The sequence below is a fragment of the Protopterus annectens genome, chromosome 14.part0, assembly GCF_019279795.1.
Source record: "Protopterus annectens isolate FY-2018-M chromosome 14.part0, PAN1.0, whole genome shotgun sequence".
Lineage (NCBI taxonomy): Eukaryota > Metazoa > Chordata > Ceratodontiformes > Protopteridae > Protopterus > Protopterus annectens.
In genome coordinates, this window is record NC_056748.1 from 834,477,894 (window position 1) to 834,500,955 (window position 23,062).

General features: G+C 43.3%; 1 protein-coding gene across 1 annotated transcript in view; it reads right to left on the bottom strand.

Moving 5' to 3' along the window:
* BMPR1A (bone morphogenetic protein receptor type 1A) overlaps positions 1–23,062 on the bottom strand; it is a 1,674,184-nt gene that overhangs the window by 1,447,790 nt on the left and 203,332 nt on the right. The window contains exon 2 of the mRNA XM_044056589.1: positions 15,934–16,124. The gene's annotated coding sequence lies outside the window, so the exon portion shown is untranslated. The remainder of the gene's footprint in view (positions 1–15,933; positions 16,125–23,062) is intronic.

Below are 23,062 nucleotides of genomic sequence, written 5' to 3' on the forward strand. Positions count from 1 at the left end.
GATTGCTGAAGTTGTTTCACCCCCACAATATACTAAAATGCATTAAAAATCCATACTTATGACCTTATAAAATTAAGAAGAAGAAAAACATCAAGAAAACAGTGCCAGTCATTTTATATAGGAAAAACGGAGAGAACATTGGGGCAAAGAATTTATGAGCATATCTACAACATTAATAAACATATTACTACAAATGCCTTGGCCAGGCATACAATAGATAATCCCACTCATAGGTTCTTGTTTGCAATAGTACATCAAGAAAAGCAGAATATTGGGGGGGGGGGGCCCTGGGAGTTAAAGCTAGAGGAAAGTAAGCTTCTATGGCAGATTCGAACATTTGCCCATATTTTTCCAGGCCTTAATGAATATGCTTCTATTAAATGTATTTTGAAGCTAAAGGCTCTGGATAGGTAAATGTCATGTATATATAATACACATACGTTGCATGAGGAATATATATGATTCTTATGGTTTTAAATATGAAAGTATGTATTCTGTTTTTCATCCTGTTTTCCTTCCTGTCTTAACAATTTTATATGGTCATAAGTATGGATTTTTAATGCATTTTAGTATACTGTGGGGGTGAAACAACTTCAGCAATCAAGTTTTTAAGTTCAAGTTGGAGTGAATACATTTCAATTGATTAATTAATTGCATTCTTGCTGGGGTAAGAGTTAAAGTTGTTAAACTGAAATGTATAAAAACTACTGCATTTTGGGAACAAGTTGCCTGAGGAAGTTTAGATATTAATCTAGACAAAAGCGCTAACACAATAAATCCTGCCGAGAAGATTACAGCTGCTTTGTTTTTTGTTTTCGACAACTCTCCCTGCTGTCACTAGGAACAGGTCCTTAATGCTCCCTCTAAGTCCAGTAATACTCCGAGCCCAGACAATACCCCATGATGCCTTCTAAATAGCACGAAACGACCTTTCAGGTCCTCTGGAATTGTTACTTAACTGTAGCCTCCAAACAGGGTCTGTGCCTCATGAATGCCGAACAGCAACAGTCATCCCTCTGCACAAAGGTGGGCCATCTACAGAACCTAGAAACTACAGACCCATAAGTCTCATTAGTCTTGTATGCAAAGCCATGGAAAGAATCATCATGGAAATAATCAACAATGATATAGTCCACTGCACCTAACCCAGTTTGGTTTTTCAAGGGACAGTCATGCCTACTCAACCTGCTGGACTTCTTTGAGAAGGCCACCAAAGCAACAGATGAGGGCAAAATGGTTCACACTGCCTACCTTAACCTGGAAAAGGCATATGACAATACCCCACTTGGACATTGTTGACAAACCCAAGAGGTTAGATACAAACCCATATGTCACCCGGTGGATAGCAAACTGGCTTATAGACAGGATCCTGGAAATTAGAATTGGGCAATCCACGAGGCCAGTTACTAGTGCAGTCCCCTCAGGGATTGGTCTTTGGGCCACTCCTTTTTGGAATTTACTTCCTTGAACTCAAAACCAGTGTCAATGGTCTCTGGCTGACTAAATCTGCAGATGACTGCAAATTAGTTGTCAATGAATCCCACACTGACAAATGTTCTCCAGAAAGGGCTTCACAAACAACTTGGCAATGTGGTGGTCGAAGAGGTTGCTGTCAACCTGCATCCCCAGATCTCTTATAATGCCTTCAGTGTTCAGTGGGCACCCATCGATGTGGAAATTAGTGGGAACCAAGTTTTTACCAAAGGGGATGATGACAATTCTGCCTTCATAGCTGGCTGTGGAGAATTTGATGAGGGATCTCAACTTTTTGTTGAGGCTAATAAGGGAGTTTTTCCAGTCTTGGGACACCTTTTTCTGCAACAGTTTCTTCCTTCTGTTGTAGAGCTTATTAATGGCAGGGGACCACCAGATTGGCTTCCATTTTTTGAAGTAGAGCATCTTGGTCCTGTTGGGTATGGCTAGTTCCATGCATTTATGTAGATGTTCGTAGAGTGCACTGGTGTATGATTAGACAATCATGCAGCTATTGTCCACTGGCATGGGTGCCGTGAAGTTAACACACCTCCATTTTTAGGAGCCCAAAGTCAGCTTTGGAGAAAATTTTCAAGGTGGTTACCTTTGCAGGGGTGTGGGTGAGATGTGGATTTCCATGGTGATTAGTTTATGGTTGGATCTGACCAGGGAGGGATTGACTATTGGTGTAGAGCAACGGTCTGCCATGTTAGTAATAACCAGGTCAAGGATGTTGCTTCCTCTAAGTGGCGGTCAGAAAGAGCTGGTCCAGGACACTGAAACTGAAGAATTCCAAGAAGCATTGGCCCAGTGTATTGGCGCTGGAGTAGTTTTCCCAGATGATGGACAGGTAGTTGAAGTCTCCTAGTATGAGAGTGTTGGGTTGGACCTTGACAGATTGGAGGGTGCTTAGGAACATGGAGTGAGAGTCAAGGGACATGGTTGGGGACCTATAGCAGGCTATGACCTGGATCGCCATCTTACCCAATTGTTAGTTGTACCTGAAGTATCTCAGATGCCTTTTGCTGAGCTACTAGTCTGAAGATATGCATATCCTTTATGAATATGGAGACACCACTACCTTTGGAGCTTCGGTCCATGTTTCGGGGCTGTAAGGTGTGGAATAAGTTATAGCCTGGTAGTGCAGGGGTGCTTACTGCCACTTTAAACCAGGTCTCTGTTACAGCACAAATGTCGATGTTCTCCATTTTGAGGAGTGCTTCAAGCGAGTGCATCTTGAGATTTAGACTTCTAGCGCTGAGCAGCATGACCCTCAGATTGAGTTTATTTATAGCTGTTACGGTGGTAATTTGGTCTTTGTAACATCACCTAAAATAGGCACTATAGGGCTGGCAAGAGCCTTAGCCAGTACCCAAAAACCCAGGAGTGACAGATGCAGGCCATCTCTGGCAAAGCATCGAGGTCTGTCAATCATGTCATCCCAAGCAGACAGATACTCGATCCCCTTAGAGTGACACCAGAAACTTAGCCAATTGTTGAAGTTGCAGTATAATGTTTCGGAGGAACAGCGAGTTTTAAGGGAAGATGAGAACTGTTAAATTTATCTACTGTTGGACTGATAATTGTATAAAAGAAAATACGCAGTGTATAGTTTGTAACGGTGAACACTAAAGTACAGTTTTGTACCTACCATAAATGTAGATGTCCGATAGGTATGCATCTGCAGTCATAACATATGGGTTGTCCTGCCTCAGGCAGCCCTTCGGTCGGCCGGATTCCAAAGTCTGGGTCTGGCCTCGGCTGATGTCGCACTTTCCCCGACGTCAGAGCGTCTGGGGTATAAAAGCATAAGCAGACGCCATTTTCATCAGTGTTTCTTGCCCCAGACGCCAGGTGCCCTCTAGGAAGGCCAAATTTGGAGGAATGCAATAAATTCCAAACATTTTCTAAAATATATACATATATATACAAACAAATACACCATAATAGATCCCCCAGCTAGCTAATGGAGGGGTAAGCACCCCAGGAATACCATAGAGGGGAAGGAGGGAGGGTAAACCTGACTGCAGATGCATACCTATCGGACATCTACATTTATGGTAGGTACAAAAAGTACAGTTTTGTACCTACCATAAATGTAGATGTCCGAACTGGATAGCATCTGCAGTCATAACAAATGGGTTGTCCTGTCGTCAGGCAGCCCTTCGGTCGGCCGGATTCCAAAGTCTGGGTCCGGCTTCGGCTGATGTCGCACTTCACCCGACGTCATCTCTGCTGGTCTTCGGGTATAAAGGCATCAGCCGACGCCATTTTCCTCAGTGTTTCTTGCCCCAGATGCCAGTTGCCCTCTTGGAAAGCTAAATTTTGGATAAATGCCAATGTTTCCAAAAAAAAGGTAGAAGGCAAACACAAAAAATAAGCATGTATGTACATATATACAAACAAATACACCATAAGAGACTCCCCCCCAGCTAGCTATTAGGAGGGTAAATACCCTAGGAGTACCACAGAGGGGAAGGAGGGTGGGTAATCCTGACTGCAGATGCTATCCAGTTCGGACATCTACATTTATGGTAGGTACAAAACTGTACTATGTCCTTCATGGATGCATCTGCAGTCATAACAAATGGGTAGAATACCATAGCCAAACTAGGGGTGGAGGAAGAAAAATTATGGTGTAGTTAGGATCCCTTGCAGTACAGCAGTGGCAAACCCTGCTCGGGATCTAGAGTATAGAGGTAAATTATAATGCTTGGCAAATGTATGCACGGAGGTCCAAGTAGCCGCCTCAATAATGTCCTTGGTTGCCACTCCTCGTAAGAAAGCTGTGGTAGTGGCTGTAGCCCTTGTAGAATGAGGTCTTATGTTCTGTGGAATAGGTTTTCCATGGTAGGAGTAACAGAATCTTATGCAATTTCCTATCCATTTGGAGCTTGTCTGTTTGGAAATTGCTTTTCCTTCCCTTCCTGTTGCATAGGCTACTAAAAGCTGGTCAGTTTTTCTGTTACCTTTGGTTCTGTCCAGGTAGTAGCGTAACTGCCTATGTACATCCAAGGTATGCAGCGGTCTTTCCCCCCTGTTCTGTGGATTGGGAAAGAAGGTAGGTAGGTGGATTACCTGGTTTAAAGACACTCTGGATACCACCTTAGGCATAAATGTAGGATTAGTTCTCATGGACACCCTATCTTGATGGAAGATTAGGAAGGGTTGCACTGCCATTAAGGCCTGTAGTTCCGAAACCCTCCTTGCTGAAGTAATTGCCAGTAGGAAAGCAGTTTTCCATGATAGGTGTTGCAGATCTGCTGTTGCTGCTGGTTCAAACGGAGGGAGTGTCAACTTTTCTAGGACAAAGTTCAAGTCCCATGCTGGTAATGGTGGTTTCCTAGGATGTTTTACATTCTTGATCCCTCTGAGGAACTGCCTGAGTAGAGGATGCGAAAAGACAGGTGGATCAAGCTGTATTCTGCTGAAATAGCTGATGCATGTATCTTGATGGAGGAATAGGACAGGCCTGTATGTAGAAGCTCTGCCAAGTACTCCAGGATGTTAGCAATATCTATGTTCGACACATCTTTTCCTCTTTCAGTACTCCAAATGACAAACCTTTTCCATTTTCCTGCATAGTTCCTTCTTGTTGAAGGTCTGCGGGCTTCAAGGATAATGTCTTTAACCCTTTGGGATAGGTCTGGGTTAGTTGCTGCTATGTGATGTTCCAGGCAGTCAGTTGCAAGGTTTTTAGGTTTGGATGCATGATGTTGTAGTTGTTCTGAGTTAACATCAAAGGCATCAGGGTATTGACCACATTCTGCCCCGAGACATGCTCCTCAGCAATGGGTACCAGTGTTGTCTTGGCCAATTCGGAGCTATCAGGATTATCCTTGGACGTTCCTCTTTGATTTTCAGTAGTACCTTGCGCATCAAGGGAAGAGGTGGAAATGCATATGCTGTCAGGCCTTTCCAACTGAAGGATAGAGAGTCCACCTTCCATGCAAGTGGGTGGTATGTCCTTGTGCAGATTTTTTTGAGCTGGTTATTGAGTGGGGATGCGAATAGGTCTATTTGTGGCATTCCCCATTTCTTTGTGATGGCCTTGAAGATGTCCGGGTGTAGCATCCATTCGTGAGCATCCGAGGTGGTTCTGCTTAACATGTCTGCTAGGGTGTTTTCTTTTCCCGGCACAAATATTGCCTGTAACTGGATGTTGTAGCTCAGAGCCAGATTCCACAGGTCCAGAGTCATTCTGCATAGGGGGTATGAATGAGTGCCTCCCTGTTTGTTGATGTACCACATGACTGTGGTGTTGTCTGTCCTTATCATTAAATGGCCTTCTTTGAGGAATGGTCTGAATTTCTGGATTGCTAGTTTTACTGCCAGCATTTCTTTTTGGTTTATGTGCAGGTGCAGCTGGTCTTGAGTCCACAATCCTTGTATGCATTTGTCCAACATGTGCGCCCCCCAGCCTAGGTCTGAGGCGTCCGTTGTGATGGTTTGGCTTGCTTGAAAGTTGTGGAAGGGTAAGCCTGGGTTTGACTGGCATGCTTGAGCCCACCATAGGAACTCCTGTTTTAGGCATGGGATTAGTGGGATTTCGGTTTCTAAACTGTGCCTGTGTTGAGACCATAAATTCTTTAGGTACCACTGTAGCTTTCTCATTTGCAGTCTGGCATGTGGGACCAAGATGATGCAAGATGCCATGAAGCCCAAGGCCTGCAGAACTTTTCTTGCTGTTAGTTTGTTCTGTTTTGTTAATGCCAAGAAGTAAAGAGGGAGTTCTTTTTGTTTTTCTGCAGTTAGGAATGCCATTTGTTTTACTGTGTCCAATTCCGCACCCAAGAATGTTCTTGTTTGGGATGGTATCAGCCTTGACTTTTGAAAATTGACTGTGTATCCCAGGGCTTGTAGTAAGCAAATGACCCTTTGTAAATCTGTTGTCAGCTTGCTTTTGTTGTCCGCTTGTAACAGGCAGTCGTCCAGGTATGGATAAATTTGGATTCCCTGTAGTCTGCAGTGAGCGATTACTGATGCCAGGCATTTTGTAAATACTCTGGGCGCAGTAGATAAGCCAAAGGGCAATGCTGAGAATTGATAATGCTCTGATCCTGCAAGAAATCTGAGGTATCTTCTGCAATTTGGTCGTATGGGGACGTGCAGGTATGCCTCCTTGAGATCTAGAGTTACCAGCCAACACTCCTTGCCCAGCATGGGAAGAAGTTGCTGTAGGGTCAGCATTTTGAATTTTGGGACAATGATGTATGTGTTTTTTCTTGGTACTAGGAAGAGTCTGGAGTAGAATCCTTTGCCCTGTTCTGTTATTGGTACTCTTTCCACAGCTCTCATCTTTGCTAATTCCGCTATCTGCTGTAGAGCTTCTGTTTTTTGATTTGGAGGTAGGTTTGGCATTCCTCTTTTTACTGGTAAGGTGTGGAAGTGGAACCTGTAGCCTTGGTCTATGGTTTGCAAAATCCACTTGTCTTTTGTGATATAGTGCCAATTTTTCGAAAATAAGGCCAACTTTCCGCCTAAAGGTGCTGCTATTTGCTCCCTGGTAGGCGGTGTCAAAGCCAAGTCACTGTGATTGTCCTGCTGCAGTGGCAGTGGTTGTGTCTGTGCCTCGGTTATTGCCTTGCCACTGTTGTCCTCTGTAGGCACCTCCTCTGGATTGATTTCTGCCTCTAGAGCGTCTATTCCTGCCTCTTTGGGATTTTGAGGAGTCTGGAAAGGACCAATTTTTGGCAGGCCAGTTCCTGCTAAACCTTGGGGGCTGAACCTGTAAGAAATCTTTAACTGTTTGTACAGATTTTGCCTTCTCTTCCATTTTCTTCATTACTTGCTGAGCAGGTGTACCAAATAGACTGGCCTTATCCATAGGAGCATCTAACAGCTTTGCTTTAACATGATCCGGTAAGACCTGTTCTTTCAACCATGCATGCCTTCTTATCACTGTGCCAGTCATGGCTGATCTAAATGAAGCCTCCAGTGCATCATAGCCACATTTTAAAGAATGGTTACTAACCTGTTGGATGTTATTCACCATTTCTAATACATATTTCTTATCTAAAGAGTCATCAGAGGACAGCTTTTTAGTTAACTGATCAAGCATAAACTCTTGGTATTGGATCATATGAAACTGACAGTTTAAAGCTCTAGCTGAGAGAGTAGCAGAGGTGTAAACTTTTTTCCCCCATCTCTCCAAGGACCTGGATTCCCTTTCAGAAGGAATAGGGTTTTTTGCTGAGGTCGAGGCTACTGCCTTAGGCCCCTGGGATATAGTTTCAGGATCTGCAAGTGGGGCCTTGTATAGGTGGTGATGAGTGTCAGGCACCCTGTAAAATCTATCTGGTTTGGCAGGGGCTGGCGGTAAAGAATCAGGAGCAGTGCAAACATCATTAAATGCATCATCCACAACAGGCAGTACAGGAGGTATAGCTAAGGGCCTGTGTTGTGGTAAGTGCAGAAATGTCCTAAGCCTTTTTCTGGAATCTGAGAAATCTTGTCCCTGCCATTGGAATTGTTCTCTCATGGCATGTAAAGTTTCCACAAAGGAAAATTCCTCTGGTGGAGAGGCAGCTGGAATGGATTCTTCAGCATCGTAATCTTCATAAGTAGAAAAAGGAGCCTCTGGCTGGTCTGTAATGTCTGAGTCATCCACAGAATCATCAGAGGACACTGGCTCGGGGGGCTCTGCTCTAGGTCTCTTTTCTGGGGGCTGAGAGGCCCTGTCTGGGTGAGATTGGGATCCCCTAATTAAGGATATTAAATCCTCTGCCAGAGTAAGCATTTGTGAACTTGAAGTGGGCCTGTGTGAGGGGGGCTTAACAGGCACTGATTTAACAGATTTGGCTGCTTTAGCCCTGGCAAAGGCCTTAATAGACATGGCTGCAGGAGGCCTAGCAGCACCACATGCTGGGGTAGAAACATCCAAAGGGATGGTGTCTGATAAATCACTAGGAACCACAATTGTAGGTAAAAATTCTGAGGCCGATTCAACTAAGGTAGCAGGAGCCTCAGTAGTAGTCATGGATTCGGCTGAAGATTGACCGGTTTTCTCGGTTTCGGCCGAAACCGAGACACTCGCGGCTTGCTTAACCGTGGTTTCGGCCGAAACCGCGGACCACGAGTGTCGGTCTTTTTCTTTGCGTTTTTTAACAGTTTGGGTAGTCAGAGGATCCGACGGCATAATGTACGCAAAATCTGAGCCGAAAAACTGTTCAGCAAACTCCGACCGACGCCTAAGCGTTCGTCGGTTGAAGGAAGCACAGGCCGAACAGGCTGCTACGTCGTGGTCTGGGCCTAAGCAAGGCAGGCAGTAAGAGTGGAAATCTTTATGAGGTATTTGTTTCCCACAAGTTAAACAGTTATTGACTTTTTCTGACATCGGCTGAGGCAAGAAAGAGTCCCCAACGGGTACTTAGCTTTTAGAAGTCTTCGAAGTAGTATTCGGTAGTAGTAATCTCTGGATCTGACTGACCGGCACTTGCGAACAGCTTCTGCTTCGGGCGCCACGCGGCAAGAAAGACTGAGGAAAATGGCGTCGGCTGATGCCTTTATACCCGAAGACCAGCAGAGATGACGTCGGGTGAAGTGCGACATCAGCCGAAGCCGGACCCAGACTTTGGAATCCGGCCGACCGAAAGGCTGCCTGACGACAGGACAACTCATTTGTTATGACTGCAGATGCATCCATGAAGGACATCTGTACTATGTCCTTCAAGGATGCATCTGCAGTCATAACTTATGGGTAGAATACCATAGCCAATCTGGGGGAGGAGGTACTAAGAAAAGGATGGTGTAGTTAAGATACCCTGCAGGACTGCTGTAGCAAAACCTGCTCTGGATCTGGAGCATAAAGGTAAATTGTAATGTTTGGCAAATGTATGCACGGAGCTCCATGTAGCAGCTTCTAAAATGTCCTTGGTAGCCACCCCTCTTAGGAAGGCTGTAGTGGTGGCTGTGGCCCTCGTGGAATGAGGCCTAATGCTTGCAGGAACCGTCTTTCCATGAAAGGAGTAACAAAATCGAATGCAATTTCCTATCCACTTTGAAATTGTCTGTTTGGAAATTGCTTTTCCTTGTACCCCAGCAACATATGCTACAAGGAGTTGGTCAGCCTTTCTGTAACTTTTAGTTCTGTCCAAGTAGTGGCGTAGTTGTCTGTGTATATCCAGAGTGTGTAGCAGTTTTTCCCCTTTATTTTGTGGATTTGGGAAGAATGTAGGCAAGTGAATAGCTTGGTTCAAGGATACCCTAGATACCACCTTTGGCATAAAAGTAGGATTTGTTCTCAATGAAACTCTGTCCTGATGGAAGATAAGAAATGGCTGTACTGCCATTAAAGCTTGTAACTCAGATACTCTTCTTGCTGAAGTTATGGCCAGAAGGAATGCAGTTTTCCAAGACAGAAACTGTAGATCCATCGATGCTGCTGGTTCAAAGGGAGGAAGTGTTAGTTTCTCCAGCACAAAGTTGAGATCCCAAGTAGGTAAAGATGGTTTCCTTGGAGGATTGATGTTTTTGATTCCTCTCAGAAATTGCCTGAGGAGAGGATGTGAGAAGATGGGTGGATCAACATTGTATTCTGCTGAAATTGCTGAGGCATGAATCTTAATAGAAGAGTAGGACAGGCCATTGTGGAACAATTCTGCTAAGTATTCCAGAATATGTGCCATGCTCGCCACTGTCACATCTAAGCCTTTTGTTGTGTTCCAAGTGAGAAATCTTTTCCATTTTGCTGAGTATGTCTTCCTTGTGGAAGGCCGGCGAGCTTCCATAATAATGTCCTTTACTCTCTGTGATAAGTTATTTTGAGGGGGGTTTATGGAATTTTCCAGGCAGTTAGCTGCAATGTTTTCAAGTTGGGATGCATGGTCTTGAAATTGTTCTGCGTCAGAAGAAGTGGCCATAAGGGGAGAGGCCATGGTTTCGTCTGTGACATGCTCCTCAATAGTGGGTACCAGTGTTGCCTTGGCCAGTCTGAAGCTATCAGAATCACTCTTGGCTGTTCTGCCCTGATCTTCAATAAAACCTTGGACATTAATGGGAGAGGTGGGAAGGCACAGACTTTTAGAGCTTTCCAGCTGAAAGAGAGAGAGTCCACCCTCCAAGCTTGTGGGTGGTATGTCCTTGAGCAGAATGTCTTCAGTTGATGATTGTGGGGCGAGGCGAACAGATCTATCTCCGGCTTTCCCCATGCTTGTGTTACGAGTAGAAAGATGTCTGGGTGCAGCATCCATTCGTGTGCATCCATGGTAGTTCTGCTTAAGCTGTCTGCCAGTGCATTTTCTTTTCCCTGGCACGAACTGGGAGTGTAGTTGGATATTGAGTTTCAAGCATAGTTCCCATAGATTCATAGCCAGCCTGCATAGAGGGTAGGAATGCGTGCCTCCTTGCTTGTTTATGTACAACATGACTGTGGTGTTGTCTGCCCTTATTAACAGGTGGCCTTGATGGAGGAAAGGTTTGAAGGCCTCGATTGCGTGTATCACTGCCAGCATTTCCTTTTGGTTTATGTGCATGCGCAGCTGCCCTTGAGACCATAGGCCTTGGATACATTTGTTCTCCATGTGTGCTCCCCATCCTCGGTCTGAAGCATCCGTGGTGATGGTCTGTTTTGTTTTTGGTTTGTTGAAAGGCAACCCTCTGTTGGACTGGCAGGCTTGAGCCCACCACAGGAATTCCTTTTGAAGGCAAGGAATGATTGGTATCAAAGTTTCCAAACTGTGACTGTGCTGAGACCATACACTCCTTAGGTACCATTGTAATTTTCTCATATGCAGCCTGGCTTGTGGAATCAGAATTATGCAGGATGCCATGTAACCCAGGGCCTGCAGGATTTTCCTTGCAGTTAGCTGAGTTTGTCTTGTCAGATTCATGAAGTAATCCGGAAGTTGTTTTTGTTTTTCTTCTGTGAGAAAGGCCATTTGGGTGGTTGTGTCTAGATCTGCACCCAAAAATGTTATCCTTTGGGATGGAACAAGTCTTGATTTTTGGATGTTGACTGTGTATCCCAAGACCTGTAATAGGTAGATGGCATAGTCCAAGTCCTTTATCAAATTTTTCTTGTTGTCCGCTTGTATCAGGCAGTCGTCCAGATATGGGTAGATTTGAATCCCCCTGAAGTCTGCAGTGTGCAATTACTGATGCCAGGCATTTCGTGAATACTCTGGGTGCAGTAGATAAGCCAAAGGGCAATGCTGAGAATTGATACTGCTCTGATCCTGCAAGAAATCTGAGGTGTCTTCTGCAACTTTGCCGAATAGGGACATGCAGGTATGCCTCCTTGAGATCTAGAGTCACCAGCCAAGACTCCTTGCCCAGCATGGGAAGAAGTTGCTGTAGGGTCAGCATCTTGAATTTTGGCTCAATGAGGTAAGTATTCAGTGCGGACAGGTCGAGAATAGGCCTCCATTGATTTTCTTTTCTTGGAACAAGGAAAAATCTGGAGTAAAATCCTTGGCCTTGTTCTGAAAGAGGTAACTTTTCTATGGCTTTCATTTGTATTAAGTTGTTGATCTGCTTTAAAGCCTCTGCCCTCTGATTTGGTGGCAGGTTTGGCATTCCGTTTCTTCTTGGCAAAGTGTGGAAGTGGAACCTGTATCCTTTGTCTATTATTTGCAGTGTGTATGAGTCCCTTGTAATGTAATGCCAGTTTTTTGAGAATAAAGAAAGCTTTCCGCCCAATGGTGCTTCCAATTGAGCCCTGGTCAGCGGAATCAAAGGAAAGTCATTGAGTATGTCCAGGTGTAGTAGTTGTTGTTGCTGCTCCTGCACTACCTCTCTGGTTAGTAGGTTGCCACCGACGGCCTCTGTAGGAGCCTCTAGCTTGCCCTCTACCTCTGGGACGCCTGTTCCTGCCCCTCTGGGATCTGTCCGAGGCTGGAAAGGACCAATTCTTAGTAGGCCAGTTTCTGCTGAATCTCGGTGGTTGTACTTGCAGAAAGTCCTTAACTGTTTGCACAGATTTTGCCTTTTCTTCAAACTTCTTTAAGACCTCCTGAGCCGAGGAACCAAATAATTTTTGTTTTTCCATTGGAGCATCCAGGAGTTTAGCTTTGACATGGTCTGGTAAAGATTGTTCCTTCAACCAGGCATGCCTACGAATAACTGCCCCAGTCATAGCTGACCTACATGAAGCTTCCAGTGCATCATAACCACACTGCAAAAATGATTACTAACCTGCTGTGAGTTATGTACCAGATCCTGAAGGGATTTACGGTCAAGGGGTTCAGAAGAGGAAAGCTTCTTATGCAATTCATCTAACAAATACTCTTGGTACTGTATCATATGAAATTGACAATTTAATGCCCTCATGGAAAGAGTTGCAGAAGTATATACCTTCTTTCCCCATCTCTCTAAAGCTCTAGACTCCCTTTCAGAAGGTAGAGGATTTTTGGCAGTGGCAGCTGCAACCCCTTTTGGGCCCTGAGAAATGGTATCTGGGTCTGCAGAATGGGCATTGTACAGATGTAGATGAGAATCCGGGACCCTGTAGTAACATCATTGTACACATCATCAATAACATTCAAAACAGGAGGTATAGCTAGGGGCCTATGCTGAGGTAAATGTAAAAAGGTCCTTAATCTCTTTCTAGAATCAGAAAATTCCTGACCCTGCCATTGAAAATGTTCTCTCAGAGTGTAGTGTTTCACCAAAGGAAAACTCTTCAGGAGGGGAGGCCGAAGGGATAGATTCTTCAGCATCAGAATCCTCGTAGGCCGAATAAGCCTCCTCCTGGTGATCTGACAACTCAGATCCATCCGTAGACTCATCTGAAGAGTGTTGGTCAGAGGGCTCAGTCCTGGGCCTTTTGTCTGGTGGTGGTTGAGAGCCCCTGTCCGGGTGAGGCTGAAAACCTCTAATTAAAGAGATAAGATCCTCTGCAAGGCTGAGGATCTGAGAACTAGAAGAAGGTCTCTGAGAGTCTTGGGAGGCAAAGCTTTAGCAAGTTTAGCAGCTTTAGCCCTGGAAAAAGCCTTAATGGACATGGAAGCAGGGGGTCTGGCTGCACCACGTGCAGGAGTAGACTTGTCCAAAGGAATGGTGTCGGACATTTCCTGGACACTGGTTTCAGTAGGTAGCTCAGTAGCCGACTCAGCCGGGGCCTCCAGGGCCGCGGTGGTCGGTTGAGTGGATTCGGTTAAAGGAAGTACCGAGGACTCTGTTTCGGCCGAAACAGAGACACTCATGATAGGCCTAACCGTGGTTTCAGCCGAAACCGCGGGCATGAAGTGTCGGTCCTTGTCCTTCCGTTTTTTCACCAAATGCGATGTCGGAGTCTCCGACGGCATCTTATATGCAAAATTAGCCCCAAAGAATTCCTCTGCAAACTCCGACCGACGTCTCAGAGTTCGTCGGTTGAAGGAAGCACAGGCTGAACAGGCCGAGACGTGGTCTGGGCCTAAGCAAGGGAGGCAGTAAGAGTGGAAATCCTTATGAGGTATTTGTTTCCCACAAGTTAAACAATTATTTACTTTATCTGACATCGGCTGAGGCAACAAAGAGTCCCCAACGGGGTACTTAGCTTTTTTCGAAGTCTTCGGTATCTGAATCACAGGAGCTGACCGACCGGCACTTGCAAACTGCTTCTGCTTCGGGCACTGCGTGGCAAGAAAGACTGAGGAAAATGGCGTCGGATGATGCTTTTATACCCCAGACGCTCTGACGTCGGGGAAAGTGCGACATCAGCCGAGGCCAGACCCAGACTTTGGAATCCGGCCGACCGAAGGGCTGCCTGAGGCAGGACAACCCATATGTTATGACTGCAGATGCATCCTTGAAGGACATCATGGCTTCTATATATTTCGTTTACTACTGAAAGGTTGATTAATGCTACAGCCGAAAAATAATGTTGTATTTGAAAAGCATGAAAGAGCAGAATGTCGAAAAAGGTTTGCACAATTAAGTGCACGCGATATTTTCGACATTTCCCTCTTCCAGCCACGGCAGTTAGCTCACCTCTACTATTTTGTAGGGGAGTTGTGCCTCCCTGCACTGACCATGTGGAGGGCCCCTGCACATTAAATATACCAACTCCCAAGATCGCACTACAGTGAGGAAATGGGCTACTTCCCTGCTCCTCAATGAAGCGCAATCTCCCTCCATAGTCTCGGCATGTCGCTTGTGAAAAGGTCGAGTGCACCATGCAACTCTACTAACCTCACCTGACCAGTTTTGTTTAGATTTCCTGCTCCTTGGACATCGTGATTTCGCACATTGGACGTTCGACTTCCTGCAGTTCGGGTAAGTCATAGTAAACATTATATATATATATATATAGATATATATATATATATAGATATAGATATAGATATATATATATATATATATATATATATATATATATAGATATATAGATATATATATATATATATATATATATATATATATATACACACACACACACACATTTAATGAAAGCCGCTTCAACAAAGTTATATGAATTTGTTCTAGAGGCTTTCATACCAAATGGCTGCTACCAATGAGCTATTTAACCAGCAGAAAGTGTTTGCTTTTCCACTATGCAGGAGTCTCATCTGTTCATGGTCCCTTAATTTATATGTCTGTACTTACTGTAACATAACACAATTAGCATTAACTATTCTATACTGTAACTTATTTCTAATTTTGTCACCCAAGTTATGTCTGAACAGGGTATTCGGACTAGAACACTTACCCAGTTAACAAATTTATAAATAAAAATCTGCTGGTAAATTACACCCAATGCCCACTGTATAAAAAGGCCAATGCCTCAGAAGGACTGAAAAGTTAACAAGTAAAGCAAGACACTGATTGTAGTAGTATAACTCACAAACATTTATAAACTTTTCAAAATCATAATGTGGCCAACCTTAGTGACACAAGAAAATAAGAATACCTATTTGTTAACCAGGTAAGCCCACTGAACACACAGGCCCTTTTCAGGGGCACCAAGGAGCAATGTCTGGTTAAGTGACTTGCTCAGTGTCGCACTAAGCAAATTAATGCTGAGGGAATCAAACTCTTTACCACAGGAACTAAAGTCTAGAGTTTAAACTTCTGACAGTTTGTAGGCCAATAACCACTAGTTTTCTTTCCAAGATTACTTTTGAAGTTTGTTTGTTGCAGTCTCCTGAAAATGACAACAGTACCTATACATGTATATATACACACACACAAAGTTCAGAGCATTGCTGTATTAAGTCAAGGGAGACGGCCGACCAAATGAAAAGTAAAATCAAAGCAATGCCCAGTGTTCATTGCTAAAAGAAGTCAGTATAGGCTGCCACTTCCATGTAACATTTTTGGGCTATAAAACATTCCTAATCCACTAGGAATAACTCACAGATGCAAGCTTTCAGCATAGATAAAAGTACAAAAACTGTATTTCAGATATAGCCATCTTTTCATCAAGGCTACATGCGATTTCATAAAACCCCAAAACTTATCTTGCCTTTTAAGACTTCATTTTTGCATACCAATACAACACAGTGACAAATTACAGAGATCTTCAGGTTTAATACTCACAGTAGCAGAAAACATGCCTACAACACTCCAAGCAAAACTGTCTTCTTCTGGAGTTAATTGCTTCATCATTGAAGTTCAGTGATCAAGACCATATATTCCCATCTTCATACTTCTCTCTTCAAATGTCTAGTCTGTATCCCACTTCAGAAAAAAATCCACAAAAGCACACAGTTTTTCCACATTTGTAAGTCCTGTAAAACAATACAAAAAAATCATAAGCAGAACATATTAAACAAGCCGCACTAAATTTAAATTTCAAAAGGTTGTTCTTTCGGCTTTTCCCGGTTAGGGGTCACAAACCATTCATCATTAAAAGAGAACAGAATCCAAGATGGCATTAATGCAAAACAAGAGTTAAACAATGTAGGATACTTCTTTTACACTGCTACATTCACAAAGAAAAGACCCTTGCAATGAATCGCTAAAGATGTAATTTTACCAAGAAAGCTCAGCAAAACACTTCAATGCAAGGTGCTGTTAAGACAGATGTAGCAGCAGAATTTGGAAAACGACTGCCAAAAACGTATAGATAAAAAATATGAATTGATGCATAATACTAAAACACAAAAAGTACAGTTGTGTACACTTAGCATAAATGTAGATGTTAGAGTGTATTCACTGTTGCAGTCATTACATTTGGGTAATCTGCTGGCAGGTTGCCCTCAGTCGGCCTGAATATCAGTCTTGAGTCCTGCATCAGTTGCTGTCTCCTCTTCCATGACGTCAGGTTGTCAGGGGTATAAAACATGCAGCTGACGCCATTTTCTTTAGTTTTTCTTGCCCCAGATGTCAAGTGCCCCCCAAATGGGGAGCAAAAAATATATATATATATATGTATAAAATATATCTATATAAATGCAACTGTAACATAAACTTTACCTTCATCTAAAAGCAAATACACCACAAAGGCTGTAGAATATAGTGAAGGAAAGAGAACTTCTAGAAAAAAGGGGGACGGGCGGGTGGGTAACCCGGACTGCAACAGTGAATACACTTGAACATCTACATTTATGGTAAGTGTACACAACTGTACTATGTTCTTCGTGTTTCACTGTTGTAGTCATTACATTTGGGTAGAATCCCAAAGCTATGGATGGGAGGCTGGAACTAAATAGCATTAGGAGCGGCTATAAGGCCCTGCAGAACTGCAGCCTGCCCTGGACTTAGAAGAGAGGCAAATGATAATGCTTTGTAAAAGTATGAACAGAGCTCCAAGTAGCAGCTTATAGAATGTCTTTGGTTGGCACCCCTCTGAGAAAAGCTGCTGAGGTAGATGCAGCCCTGGTGGAATGTGACCCGATTCCCTTGGGCACCGGTTTACCACGATGCAGATAGCAGAAACGAATGCAGTGGCTTATCCACTTAGAAATGGTCTGCTTTGAAATAGCCTTTCCCTCTGATCCTGCAGCAAATGCCACAAGTAGCTGCTTAGACTTTCTTAGAGATTTGGTCCTGTTTAAGTATTTATTTTTTATTTTATTTTACATTTGTTGACCGGGCTAGTCTAGCTGGATACATGTCCATTTTCAGTAGAGGCCCGGGGAGAAAAGCTCCAAAAATAAAATAATACATACATTAAAAAGTAATAGCAGATAAAACGTACAAAAAACTAAAAAAAAGCAGTTCTTACAAAAAAAAAAAAAATGTTTTTTTTATATATAAAATACATTAATCTTAGCAAGGATAGAATTAGCAGTAAGCATGAATGGGTATTGCACATGAGATACAATATCGATGTATACATACATTTTATCTATAATAACATGGTATTTTGATTCTTAAGGTAAAAATTATAGAGCTAGGAGTAGTTGTTAGTTTAAAAGGAGAAAAGTTAGTCAGGGTTAGTACAGGAGCATAGCCAGTGTGTCTTAAGAAATAGCTTTAGATTCTTTTTCAAGAGTGAAACAGAAATTTGTGTTGTGAGTTCAGTGGGTAGTAAGTTCCATAGCTTTCCTACAGAGTTAGAGTACAGGGAGTCACCCGCTGAGTGATTGGATCTTGAAGTATTGATCAACAGTTTATCTGAGGAGCGTAGATTCTTATTATTATTATAAGGTGCAATGATGGAAGAGAGTATAGGAGTGTTGGTGGGTTTATACAGGGCATTGTGGACCATGGGTAGCTGTAGAAAGTGAAGCTGGTTCTGAAATTCTAGCCAGTCTAGTTGTTTTAGATTCAGAAAGTGATGAGTTCTGAAAGGAGTGCCTATGGCAAATCTAGCAATATTACTACTGGATTTGGCCGGTTTGTTGAGGTTGTTTTTAGAAAGGTTAGTATATACAGGGGAAGCATAGAATAGAGTTGAGATTAAGTGGGTTCTGGCTGTAACAGTCCTAGCTACTGGAGTTAGAAAGGGCTTAATTCTGTAAAGGCATCCCAGTTTTTTGTTCACTGATTTTATTGTGTTGTTTATATGGGTATCAAAGTTGAGGTTGTTGTCAATTGTTATTCCTAAGAGTTTAGTGGTTGGGTCGGGAGAAATGATAGTGCCATCATTTGATAGAAGTGTGAGATGGATAGGAGTGGATTTTCGGGTAGGTGTGAAAAGTAACAGTTTAGTTTTTTGGGGGGATTAAGGAGAAGGCGGCGGTTTGAAAACCATTGTTCTACAGTATTGAAAGCTTTTTGGGTAAGATATTTAAGTTCAGTTTCAGAGGTGGCTGTACAGATAAAAGGAGAGTCATCTGCGTATTGAATGCAGGTGGTGTGTGGTATTGCTGATTGAAGGTCATTAATATAAATGGGAAAAAGGAGTAGACCTACAATGGAGCCCTGAGGAACACAGAGGGAGATAGGAAGGTTATTAGACCATTTATTTTGCCAAAGTACTGCCTGCTGACGGTTTTCAAGGTAAGATTTGAACCAATTCATGGCTTGGGGATCAAGTGAAAGGGATTTCAGTATGTGTAGGAGGAGTTGGTGATTAGCCATGTCAAAGGCTTTCGATAAATCAATGAAGACCGCAGAGAAAGAATATTACTGTTACGGTTTGTGTTGATGGTGGTACTGTGGAAAGGTCTGAAACCATGTTGACAGTTGGCAAGTAAGTTGTAATAGAGAAGGTGTCAAAGTAGTTGCTTATGGATGCATTTTTCCATTATTTTTGCAAGGGGAGATAGCAGGGCTATCGGACGGAAGTTAGAATACTCATTGGAGTGTCCCCCTTTATGTAGTGGAATGATATGGGAAATTTTCCAGATAGATGGGACAGTTCCTTCATTTATGGTTCTGCTGATCAGAATAGAAATGGGATAAGCTATGGCTTTAGCTCCTTTTTGCAGGAATTCTGCTGGGAGTTGGTCAGCTGAGGGGGTGGTATGTTTTAATTTTAGGAGAAGGGAATAAATGAAGGAAGTCGACACTGGTTGTAAATGAAATGGTGGAGGTGGGATAGTGGTAGAAATAGGCAGATTTGAGGTATCAGGAGAAAGATGGCTAGCAAGGTTTTGGATAGCATCAGTGAAGAAAGAATTGAAGGCATTGGCAGTTTGTAAGGGATTGTTAGGGTTAGAGTCGAGTGGGTTGGGAGTGATTGATTGACCTGGGTAAAGAAGATTGTTAATGCTAGTCCAAAATTTTTGTGGTGCCTTGTGGTAGGTTTGCTGTGTTTGAAGGTAAAAGTTCTTTTTGTCTAATAGGATGGCTTTTTTTGTGTTATTTCCATGTTATTTAATGGTTTGGTGATCTGAAGGAATCTTAGTTGTCTGTGTACTTCCAAGGAATGCAGAATCACGCTCCCCCTTGTTCTGCGGATTTGGGTAAACAGTTGGCAGGTGAATAGTTTGGTTAAAAGCCACACTGAATACCACCTTAGGCATAAAGGAAGGATTGGTCCTGAGGGACACCCTGTCCGGGTGAAATGTAATAAAAGGCTCCACAGCCATGACCGCCTGTAGTTCTCAAACCTTCTTGCTGAAGTGGTTGCCAGAAGGAAAGCTGTTTTCCAAGATAAAAAAAACTTTATATCCGCAGTAGCTGCTGGTTCAAATGGAGGCAGGGTGAGCTTTTCCAACACAAAATTGAGGTCCCATGCAGGAGTTAGTGATCTTCTGGGAGGCCTTAAATTTGTGGCCCCTCTAAGATACTGTTTTAGCAGAGGATGGGAAAAGATGGGAGGCTCTGTGTTGTAATGAGCCGAGATGGCAGAGGCATGGATTTTTACTGATGAAAAAGATAGGCTCTTGTCAAGCATCTCAGTCAAGTATTGTAAAATCTGAGGAATATTTGGCTTTGCTGCATCAGTCCCTTGTGCTTGGTTCCAAGCACAGAATCTCTTCCATTTATCAGCATAAGATTTTCTAGTACTAGGCCTTCTGGCTTCCAAAATTACATCCATCACAGATTTACTGAGAGGTGATGTTTGAATAATTACATGATCAGCCATGCTGCCAGGTTCAGAGCTTGGAGCGGATTGTGCAGAATTTGATTGTTCTGCTGAGACAGTAGATGAGGTATTTGAGGCAAGTACCAAGGAGGGAGTTGAGACATATTCCTTGGAATCGGGTTACCAGTGCTGGCGAGGCCAGTCTGTGGCAATTAGGATCATTTTTGTTTTTTCCTGTCTGACCTTTAGTAAGAACTTGGGAAGAAGAGGCAGATGAGGAAAGGTGTAGACTGATACGTTTTTCCAACTGAAGGACAGGGCATCCACTTTCCATGCTTGTCTGTGATAAATCCTTGTGGAGAATTTGTCCAGTTGATAATTCTGGGGAGAAGCAAATAGATCTATGTCCGGGCTCCACCATTTCTCTGTTATCATGCTGAAGACTTGTGGATCCAGTTTCCACTCATGAGGGTCCATATGATTTCTGCTTAGGTCGTCTGCCAGAGTATTTTGTTTTCCTGGCAGGAATTGAGCTTGAAGATGTACTTGGTAAGTCAGGGCTGTATCCCACAATGCCATGGCTAGTCTGCAAAGGGGGTAGGAATGTCTACCCCCCTGCTTGTTTATGTACCACATAACCGTGGTGTTGTCCGTCTTTATCAGTAGTTGTCCTGGATGAAGCAAGTCCTTGAAGGCTGTCAAGGCATTCTGAACAGCTAGCATCTCTTTCTGGTTGATATGCAGATGCATTTGTTTTGGCCTCCATATGCCCTGAATGCATCGCCCCACCAGGTGGGCCCCCCAAGCATAGTCTGATGCGTCCGTAGTTAGGGTTTTGGCTGGTAGGGGGTAGAGTGAAAGATCGTCCCATGTTCTGGTGACATGTCTCTGCCCACCAAAGAAACTCCTGTTGTAAGCAAGGAAGGAGAGGAATCATTGTTTCCAGACTGTGACAATGTTGACTCCATAAACTTTTTAGATATCACTGTAGTTTCCTCATATGCAGTCTTGCATATGGAATTAGTAGAATGCAGGATGCCATGAACCCCAAAGCCTGCAGAATTTGTCTTGCAGATAACTGGGTTTTTGTTGCCATCTGTTTGAAGTAAATAGTCAGTTGCCTTTGTTTGTCTGGCATAAGGGTAAGGCATCCGGGCAGTTGTATTTAAGCTTGCACCCAGGAATGTAATCTTTTGAGAGGGTAACAGTTGTGATTTATTTTCGTTTATTGTGTACCCCTGGCATGTTAGAAGCCTTTTTACAAATGCCAGATGTTGAAAAAGAAACTCCTTGTTTTCTGCTTGAATGAGACAGTCGTCCAAGTAAGGATAGATTTGTATGCTTCTTTATCTGCAAAATGCAATTACTGGTGCCAGGCACTTTGTAAAGACCCTGGGCGCACTAGATAAGCCAAAGGGCAGTGCAGAGAATTGGTAATGCATAAAACCAGCCTAGAAGCGGAGGTATCTTCTGCACGATTTCCTTATTGGGATATGCAGGTATGCCTCTTTTGAATCTAGAGTCACTAGCCAAGCGTTCTTGCCCAGCATGGGCAGAAGCTGTTGCAAAGTCAGCATTTTTTATTTTGGGATGTCCAAGAATGTGTTCAAAATCGATAAATCCAGTATTGGGTGGCAGGTACTGTCTTTTCTGGGTACCAAGAACAGTCTTGAGTAAATCCCTTGCCCTTTTTCCTGTTCTGGTACTGGCTGAATAGCCCCCATATCAATCAGGGACATAACTTGTTTCTGTGTCTCTGCCCATTGATTTTGTGGCAGATCTGGCCAACCGTTTGGAATTGGCAAGGTATGGAAATTAAATCTGTATCCCTGGGATATTATGTTTAATACCCACTTGTCCTGGGTTATTAACTGAAATATTTGAGCATGAAGTGCTAGGTTTTCCCCCTAAGGGGGCCGCCAAAAGATAAGTGCTTGGTGATGGCAGAGGGAAGTCATTGAGACTGTTTACTGTAGGGTTGTGCTTTGTTGCCTCCAGATTTGGAGGTAGAGGCCCCCCATTGCTTTGACCTGTTAGAACCTTGTGATTGGTATCTAGAGCCTTTTGAGCGCCTGGATTTGCCCCGTGAGGCTCCTTCGGACACAGGAAAGGACCAATTTTTTGTAGGCCATTGTCTACTGAATCTTGGTGGCTGCACATGTAAGAAGTCTTTTACAGTTTGCAGAGACTTGGCTTTGTCTTCCATTTTCTTTAAAACCGCTTCTGCCTTATTACCAAACAGAGTATCATGCTGTAAAGGTGCATCCAACAATTTAGCTTTAACATGATCAGCCAGATTTTGCTCCTTGAGCCAGGCATGCCTTCTAATCAAAGATCCAGTAATTGCAGCCCTGAAGGAGGCCTCCAAGGAATCAAAACCACATTGCAAAGTATGCTTTCCAACCTGTTCTGCTGCATGCAATAATTCATGTAATTCTTTATTTTCCACACATTCAGAGATGAACATAATTTTCTGTTTCAATAATCCCATAACATGCTGTTGATATTTAAGCATATGAAAAGGTTGCAGACATATAAACCTTCTTTCCCCTTCTATCTAGCGCCCTGGAATCTCTATCAGAAGGGGTAGGATTCTTAGCTGTTGAGGCCTTTACACCTTTGGGACCCTATGAGATAGTTTCAGGGTCAGCAGCAACAGGATTTTTGAATAAAAATTTGTGTGGGTCAGGAACCCTGTAATATCTGTCTGGCTTGCTAGGAGCCGGAGGTAGGGAATCTGGAGCCATGCTTGATTCCAAAAACACATCAACAATGTCTAATACAGGAGGTATGGCCAAAGGCCTA